The following is a 9,327-nucleotide window of genomic DNA, read 5'->3' as shown; positions in this document are numbered from 1 at the left end:
GCAGGGGGAGGCGGCCTGGGAAGAGAGCTGGAGTGTCCTGGGGGTGGCTGAAGCAGGAGGTGGGCCGGTATTGGCCTGGCGGTGCGGGCAGGGGCGGCAGCAGGTGCAGCAGGGGTGGAGGGCGGGCTTGGGCGGGCTTGGGTCGGCGGTTGGGCAGGCCAGAGCAGGTAGGCAGGGTAGCAGGTGTCAGGGCAAGCAGCCGGGCGCTGGTGGTGTGCCGGGTTTCCGAGCTGGTAGGGGGTCTGGGCCGGGGCTGGGCGGGCGAGCGGGGCGGGCAGGCAGGCAGGAAAAGGAGGGAGCGGGCACGGGCTGGGGGCAAAAGCCTATAGCACCCGGTATTCCCAGGCGGTCTCCCATCCAAGTACTAACCAGTACTCACTAGTACTAATGGCCAGGACCTGGTGCCCTAGTGCAGGCGAGGAGTGTCCCGCCCGGGGCCAGGGACCTTGGAACCCCGACTCGACCAGGACCGGGTCCCCTAGTGTGGAGGCAGTGATAAAGGGTGTGCTGGTCGACCCCATGCACTCTAAGGGTACTCCTGCACGGTGACATTCAGGAGCCCGCAGACACCTACCCTCCCCCACAGCTGCCCGCCTGCTCACTTGCAAGCCTCCAGGCCCAATCTCCGAGCAGCACACGAGCCAGCAAGGTCCCAGCAGGGCTGGGACTCTCCCGCCTGCAGCTTGGGGATTTTGTCACACCCTGTCCCTGGCTCTCCACCCACTTGCTTCCCCTTGCCGGCCCTGGAGCACTCTACAGCTACAGCAAGGCTGCCTGCCACCAGGTGGAGTCAGACAGCCAGCACCAAGGAACAAAGGGACAGCATGCTGGATGCATATGGCTGGACAATGAATCCAAGATAGGCAGGGAAATGTGTGTCATCTCCTCCCTCCCCTTGCAGGGGGTACCGGCTGGTCCCGGCCGCCAGGTTGGTTGCCTTGCCTTGCCTTGCCTTGCCTCTCATTTATAACCAAACTGTGTTGTGACTGTCACTGGTGAAATGTGAACATTTTGTTTTGATTGGGGAGAATCGTGTTGGAGTAGTGAATGACCACGCATCTGCTGTGACAGCATAAATCTGACCTATCAGCACATTCTTGGGGGAAGGGGGGATACACTTGGTCACACACAGGTAAAGGGAAACGGCAGCCAGAAAATAAAAAGGAACCACCAACATTGAGAGAGAAAAGGGAGGGAGGGAGAGAGAGAGAGAGAGAGACTGAGACTGCCTCACAAAAATCAGAAACCCAGTTCATTCCATCTCAATGCTCCCAACCACTTTGGGACAGCAAAGATTTCCCTATACACACAGCTAAAACCCAGTCATCACCTCACCCCAAGTCCGTTCCCACAATATGTGCCAAGAGACCTTTCCTCCATCCTTGTCTCTCCCTGGTTGGCCCTCCCTAGGCGGCATTGTCACAAAGTGTGGAATGACTCTCTCCCTCCTGTGTCACAGCAGCTGAGGCCAAGCTAGGCCGAAGGCAGGAGCCAGGAACAAGATGAAATCGGTGTTCCCATACGGCAAGGCCAGTGTGTCTGCTGACAGGCTGTTGAGCATGTGTGTGGTGGTGCCACAATGCCAGTATCCCCCCCAACTGTTTCACTTTCGCTTTCTGTTTTCCCCCCAGCGCCCCCACTTGAAGTTGACTTATTTTCATCGGGAAGGCAGATTTGCAGAGAGAAGGAGAGACAGACAGACAGAAAGATTTCCATCCGCCGGTGCACTCCCCAAATGGCCACAACCACGGCCGGAGCTGACTGGATCCGATCCAAATCCAGGAGCCGGGAGCTTCTTCCAGGCTCCCCACGCAGGTTCAGGGTCCCGTAACACTTGGGCCACCCTTCACCGTTTTCCCAGGCCACAAACAGGGAGCCGGATCAGAAGTGGAGCCACAGGGACTTGAAAGTGGAGGAATACTGCCGCGCCCTTGCGTCTGTCTGTCCTTCCTGTGAGCTCTTGCAAGACCCAAGAAGTTCCTCCTCGGGGACAGAAAAGATGTGCCATGGAAACAGGTTAGAGACGTGAAAGAAGAGAGAGGAAAAGAGGGGGAGGGAGAGAGCAGATTGATTGAAATTGAGTTAGTGAGAATGTGACAACAATGAATAATAATTCAGTCTTCTCTGTTCGCCATTTGCAGGTAAGGTCCAGATGAGGAAAAGGAGAAAGGGAGCAGCCAGGCTGGGATTCCAGGGTCCAGAACACGGAGGGAGAGAGAAGTAGGTGTCAGGCAAGGCCACCTGCGAGGCCGAGGCCTTCGTGTCGGCGGCGGCGTATTATCTTTTAACTCCCAATCAACCACAGAGAAATCCTTAGGCATCCGGGAGCGCAGGAAGGGCACAGGCCGGCCCATATGTCCTCCTGCTCTGCCGTCCTCAAGTCCCCAGGACTTGTCGACGGCAGAGCAGAGCCGACCGCACACAACACCCACCACTCGGGCACAGGCACCCCGATCTCTCCCTCAGAGCACCCTTTCCCTTTAGTTCCACAGGATGAGAAATGGTGAACCGACCCCGCGCCTCTTCCCCTCCACCCAACACCCTAGGGATAGCTAGCGACTAAATCCTGGCCCTGCATCCACCGGGATCTCATATGGGGGCCTGTTCCTAACCCGGCTGCTGCTCCACTTCCCAAGCTCTTTGCTGGGGACCTGGGAGAGCAGTAGAGGACGGTCCAAGGCCTGGGACCCAGAAGAAGTTCCTGGCTTCAGATGAGCTCAGCTCTGGGGAGTGAAGCAACAGGCACAAGACCTTTCTCTCTGTATCTCCTTCTGGTAGGAAACAGCTGGGTCATCCTATCTGTGGCCCTCAGAAATGAAACTGTTGAATTTATCTGGGCAATAAGATGCTGCGCCCTCTGCATGGTCCATAACCGCAATGAAGGAATCGTGACCGGAGATGATCTGTACTAGTGTGACAATGTGGAGGAATTCAATGCGGGAAGGAGAGGGTTTGGGAGAGTCCCAGAGCCTATGAAACCTTGTCAGGGAGAAAAAAAAGATGCATGCGAGCGCAGAGGAGAGCTGCCTTCCAAAACACACATACAAATAGCCAGGCCGGGTCGGGGCGCAAGCCAGGCTGGGTTGAACTGTTCACTGGCTAGCATCCCCCAGTTCACAGAAGGGCTGGTGGTGGACCAGGCCAGGCTAGGCTGCTGTACCCCAGCCCGATGGCGATAGCTGGGACTGTGAGGTTGGCCATCTCAGATTGTGCCACAGCACCCACTGGCTCACGCAGGAATGGGGGGGGGGGAGGGAGGAGACTGGGGGAGAGGGAGCGTGAGAGCCAGAATCGAGCTAGGGCGATGCACCCAGTCACGCAAAAGAAGAGAGCCAAGATGGGTGCGTTGCAGGCGGGCCAGCCGGGTTAGGCCGCAACACCCAGCTGTCAGCAAAGTTCCGGGACTGACTGGGTGAAAATCACATCAGGCAGGCCAGACCGCAGTAGCCCCCAGATGGTCCCAAGATCTGGGGCTGGGAGCCCGCCAGCCTGCTAGGGAAACCACCGCAGGCAGGCAGGCAGGCAGGCAGGCACTCCCCCCTGTCAGCTAGGCTGTAGCTCACGTCGGAGAGCACCACGTTAAGGCCTGCCTGGACTAAAACAGCAAGTTACCCATAGATCATCAGGCCGTCCGTATGTGCCAAACATACAAGGCCCGGGCCAGAGATGTCGACAGCGTGCATCTCCCCGGACCAGACAAGAAGACGAGGGGAAGACAAGAGTTGTCTTTTGGGCCAGGTGTGCGGTTGCCTAGTGGCGAAATTTCTCAGCCTGTATGCGCCGGGATCCCCCTGTGGTCGCTGGTTCATGTCCCAGATGCCCCACTTCCGTCCAGCTCCCTGCCTGTGGCCTGGAGAAGCGGTCGAGGACGGCAGAAACCCTTGGGACTCTGCACCCACCCGCCTGCATGGTGGAGACCGGGAAGAAGCTCCCGGCTCCTGGTTTTGGCTCTGCCCTTTTGTGGCCATTGTGGCCACTTGAAGAGTGAACCAGCCAGCGGGCAGGAGATATTTCTTTCTGTCTCTCCTTCTCTCTCTCTCTCTCTCTCTCTCCATATATATATATATATATCCGTGTTTCCAATAAAAACAAAATGGGTGAATGGATGGATGAATTGTTTTTTTCTAAACAGGCGCCGACTGTGAGATGTAAGCAGCGCGAGACTCTGGCCAAAGCTCCGGACTGCTGTGTCCTGGTCGCTCGGTCCAATGCCGATCCAAGCAGAGAACTGGGCCTGGCACGGGGCACGGGCCTAGTTAGTTAGTATATTCCTGCAACCGCGATCAGCTTGAGCCCTTGTCAACCCCACCCCCACCCTGCCCACCCGCCCGCCGCACGCGCGTGCGCACCTACACAAGGACAGGTAAGGTGTTCGCTTCAGGTGTTTGGAAGTAATAGGTTCAGCTAGATTGTTGTATGGAGAGGGAGGGATGCTCGATGTCGAGCGATTCTGCTTGTTTGAGTGACAGAAATACACCCACAGGTTCATCACACGCATTCACATGGTTCAGGTGGTGGATGGGAGAGTGAATCCATATGCCAATGGAAAGGCCACATCAGAAGGGAGTCGTTCCTGAGAACCACTCACGGTCTGCCCCATGCCAGTCAGAAAGCAGTGGCCAGATCCCACTTTGTAGTTCCAGAGCAAAGGGGAGTGATGGACTCTGGCTGACCTTTGCCCCAAGTCAGAGAGGCAGATCCTTTCAATGACAAACTCCTGAGGGCAGGTATGTATGGCTCTGGGTGGAGTAGAGAGAAATTGAATCAACCGTCTGCATTTCAATGAAGGCAATGAATGAGGCCTCTTGGAATTGAAGGAGAGGTTGAGTCCCACAGGCCAGTGGCTTCCAAAACAAAGGCTGCTGCTTTCTGGCCCCGGCCTTCTCTCTGTCTCTGGCTGGCTCTGGCCTTGGAAAGGAGATGTGGATGAGGGGAGGTGACTTGCAAGATGTACACAAGACCCACCCACCATCACTTAATCACAGCTTCCCTCCCTCCTTCCTTCCTTCCCTGGTGCCTGGGGAGGGGGTGGGGGGGGACAGGGAGAGGTGAGTGGTAGGTGGACGGGCGGCCGGCGGGCGGCGGCGGGCGGGCGGGCGGGCGGGCAGGCAGGCACGCACTTTTTGTTTGGGCTTGGTTTTTCTGCTCTTGGGTGTCACTGGTGCACCCCAGCGTATTCCATAACAAAGCCACCTTCCGATATGTTTCGCTTCACTCACAGTGGTTCACTAGCCAGGACCCACTGACAGGAGAGGACTGCTTTTTACTGACAGCGTCCTAGTGCGGGGATCAAAGGGGTCATAGAAAGCAGAGAGAGCTAAGGAAAAAGTTGAGTTGTTCGGGACTCCTTAAAGAAGAAGAAGAAGCCACCATCTGAATTCATGCTGTGCCACCCGCCCGCGTGCGCGAAGCTTTTGTCAAAGTTTCCCCGCTCAACCACCGCCAAGCCATCGCTCAGCAGGCTGGTTTCCGAGTAAAATCAAGTACCTGCTTTAAGTGTTTGTTTTCTCTCACCTGGCTCGGCACAATCGCGCTCACCTTTGCGGCGTAGCGACCCACTGTTGCCACCTGGTTCCCCAATTACTGCACCCCTTAGGAACGTTTACTGGATTTGAGTAACCTGGTGTTGAAAGCCTTTTTTTTTTTCCTCTCCACTGAAGGCAGCAAAATAAGATCTCCATCACCACCACCATCACCCCCCAAACAGTGTGGACGTTAAAGTGGGCATAAAACTAGTTACATTTTCCTTCAATGTGAAAGCCAGGTCTGTTTTGCGTGTGTTTTTTTTTTTTTTTTTAACATTTATTTTTATTATTTTTTTTATTGGAAAGGCAGATATACAGAGAGGAGAGACAGAGAGTAAGATCTTCCGTCCGATGATTCACTCCCCAAGTGAGCGCAACGGCCGATGCTATGCCGATCTGAAGCCAGGAGCCTCTTCCGGGTCTCCCACGCGGGTGCAGGGTCCCAAAGCTTTGGGTCGTCCTCGACTGCTCTCCCGGGCCACAGGCAGGGAGCTGGAAGGGAAGCAGGGCTGCCGGGATTAGAACGGGCGCCCATATGGGACCCCGGGCGTTCAAGGCGAGGACCTTAACCACTTGCACCACCGCGCCGGGCCCAACGTGTGTTTTCTTATTTTTAAGACTCATTTATTTATTCATTTGCAAGTCAATCATGGGAAAGAGAGGCTGCGGGGGGTGGGGGGTGGCGGGGTGGAGAGGGAGAGAGAAAGAGAGAAATACTTGTGAGCAAGTTTGTTTGGAGTGGGGAAGGAAGGGAGGAGCGGGTGTGTCAGAAGGAGATGGGAGGAAAGAAGAGGGATGAGCAAAAGAGCCAGTTCTTTGATGAAATTCTTCCACCCACAAGTTCCTTCCCTTTTCTCCTTGTCGCTGTGCTGTGTCCTTCCAAGAAGCAGACATAGATAACAGAGGATGGGGAGAGCCGGAGAGCAAGCGAGCAAGCCAAAAATGTTGAAACCGCTCTTCCACCAGTGCCATGACAACATTGCTGTTTTTGTTTGTTAAAAAAAAAAAGAAAGAAAGAAAAGAAAGAGAAGAGAGAGAGAGAGAGAGAGAGAGAGAGAGAGAGAGAATCTTCCACCACTGCAGCAGTCAGTTCAGGACTTTGTCCCCCAAATGAAAGCCTAGAGAACCCAGAACATTGGTGAACAGAACATTCCAGAAAGTATGGAATCCTGGTTCTCAGTGCCACACAACTCTGTTTAGAATACAAACAGGTTTGTCAACAGCTTTTGCCTCAAACCTGTGCGTGTGTGTGTGTGTGTGTGTGTGTGTGTGTGTGTGTGTGAAGACTAAGCATTTCTGACTACATTTGCACAGAACCTCAACATCAACATACTAAACCAATGGGCCTCCGAGTCCCATCCGGGGGTGTTTACATGGCATTTTGACGAGAAATGGAGCCAAAGGTCAGAGAGAGAAGTGAGGAGAAAATAAATAAATAAATAAATAAATAAATGGTGGAAATCACGAATGTAAGTTCAAATGATCTGTATTCCGGGAGTGAGTGAGTGAGTGAGTGAGTGAGTGAGTGAGTTGAATTTACCGACACTGTCTGTCTGGGGCACCTTTGTGTCAGGATAGACAACGATGGGGAGTGGTGGTGGTGGAGGGTGGAGGGCAGAGATGTCATTTCCAGTGTTCTCTAACCTAAGGGAAACTTGTAGGAAAAGTAGCATGCTCCGCACCACGGTCACGAGAGCCTGATAGGCACACGTCCTAAACTCCACACACATGATTCCCATGACCTTCGATTCTGGCGCTCTTTCACCAAGTAGAGAAGTCAGAACTTTGGTGAACGAACAGAGGGAGCACTGCAGACGGTTCGGAATGCTGGGTCTCGGTGCCACACGACTGTGTTTTCTGAAGGGACTCTGGACAGAAACCGGTTTTCGGCAGCTTTCACTTCCACCTAGATCGCGGGGTTCAACAGGCAGTAGAGCGCTCTTGGCAGACTCTGGGGTCGGTGGGCATGGTGGCACGACAGCGGCACTGGCGCTGAAGTCCAGGCCGCTCTAGGCGGGTCTGAAACGATGTCCCTCTCTCCGTTCCAGCAGAAGCTGGCCCAAGGGCTTTGGGACCCCCGCGCACAGCACAAGCAGCCAGTGGTGGGTATCTATGTGTAGGTGGTCGTCTCGCCATGAGGTAGAGAAATCTCTGCCACGCCGTACTCCCTCCCTCCTTCCCTTCCCTCCCCCCCCCCCACCAAGGGTAACTAAGCAAGATCCCAGGGTACCAAAGAGAAGCAGGAAGGACTCTCCCCAAAGTGGGCTTGGGGTGAAGGCCACTCGTGTGGTGGATGGGAGAGGGAAGAAGAGGGGCTGGCATGGGCTGCTCTCAAAGCAGTCATCAGGTCAGTTGAGTCCTCCCTAAAAGCCACCCACCGCTAGCCAGCCAGCCAGCCAGCCAGCCAGCATCCGCACACGCACCCACCCGGATGGCACACTGCTTTGTGTGTGTGCGCGCACACACACGCACGCACGCTCGCCTGGGTTCACTCAATGTTTCACCGAATCATCAGGCTCAAGCAGAAGTCAGTGGCTCAGAAGAAAACTTTATTGACCAGGGCACATAATGGAAGTAGACGGTGGCAGGAAGGTCAGGCTTCCAGCATCGCATCACAGCAGCAAGGCAGACATAGGTAGGGGCATTCAGGAAGCAGAAATGTGGGTGCTGTTGGGTGTGTCGGGAGTGATGGGGGCGTACCATTGGGGGCAGGGTGGGTCCTTTCGGCCGCGGCGGTGGCGGCCGGGGGCGGGGGTGGGGGGGAGGGGGCAGGGCGGCAACAGCAGGGAAGACGACACGTCCTCTTCATCCAACTCTTGTTTCCAGTGAGGTGCTCCCTCCCTCTTCATCCACCTAAGCACAAAACAAAACAAAAACTGAGCAGTGAGTGCCAGCCAGAGTTGTTAGCTTCCGACTGATCATCGCGTCCATTCATCCCACGTGTGCCCAGTCGGCTACTGTTCCGTCCCAGCACCTCTATTATTTTTCCTGCGTGTGCGTGTGTGATAAAGCACAGGTCGCTGAATCATTCCTCTCCGGCCCCGCCGCGCTCCCGGTTTTGCCTGGATACCTTTTGTAGCCTGGGATGCGACGCGGCACACCTGAGCACCGTCTTGGTGGGTTAGTGTTGGGCTAATTAGCAAGCAGGTGGGGAAGCAGAGGCCGCTCATCCCTCAACGTTGAGCCCAGCTTCCCCTGGTAGAACGAGCGCTCCTTTCTTTCTGAAGCAATGGAAAACAATAAGTGCACCAGTCAATGAAAAAATGAAATTTAAAGTTTAAAGAAGCCCCAAGAACACAGAAAGAAAGAAAGAAAGAAAGAAAGAAAGAAAGAAAGAAAGAAAGAAAGAGAAGAAAGAAAGAAAGAAAGAAAGAAAGTAAAAGAGAAAAAGAGAAATTTTATAGCACTGTAGTAAAATGTGGAAAATCTGTCGGGGTCGGGGGAGAAAGAAGACATGGAAGTCAGTTAACATTGAACATCTGAACGGGAGGGGGGAGGGAGAAGGGAAGGTGTAGTTGGAGGAAGACTGAGAGGACACAGGAAACAAATAGGCAAACAGCGACACCTGGTGGGGGATGTTTCGTGGCCATTGCCACCGAGCATCTGGTCGACCTCCTTCCTCGGAGAAGAGAGGGTTAGGGTGGGAGCTGTCTGAGAGGGGAGGGGGAATCCTGATCTCGGCGAAATTGTAACATAACACGTCATTCAAAAACTCACAAGAAATAAATCGATAGAAATACATATATATATGAAAAAAAGAAAAAGTGGAGGACACCTGGCAAGGAGGGGCAAGAAGAGAAAC

Source organism: Ochotona curzoniae, unplaced genomic scaffold, assembly GCF_017591425.1.
Source record: "Ochotona curzoniae isolate NIBS_2020 unplaced genomic scaffold, NIBS_Ocur_1.0 scaffold_4683, whole genome shotgun sequence".
NCBI lineage: Eukaryota > Metazoa > Chordata > Mammalia > Lagomorpha > Ochotonidae > Ochotona > Ochotona curzoniae.
The sequence above is the reverse complement of the archived record's forward strand: the minus strand, read 5'-3'. Positions refer to the sequence as shown.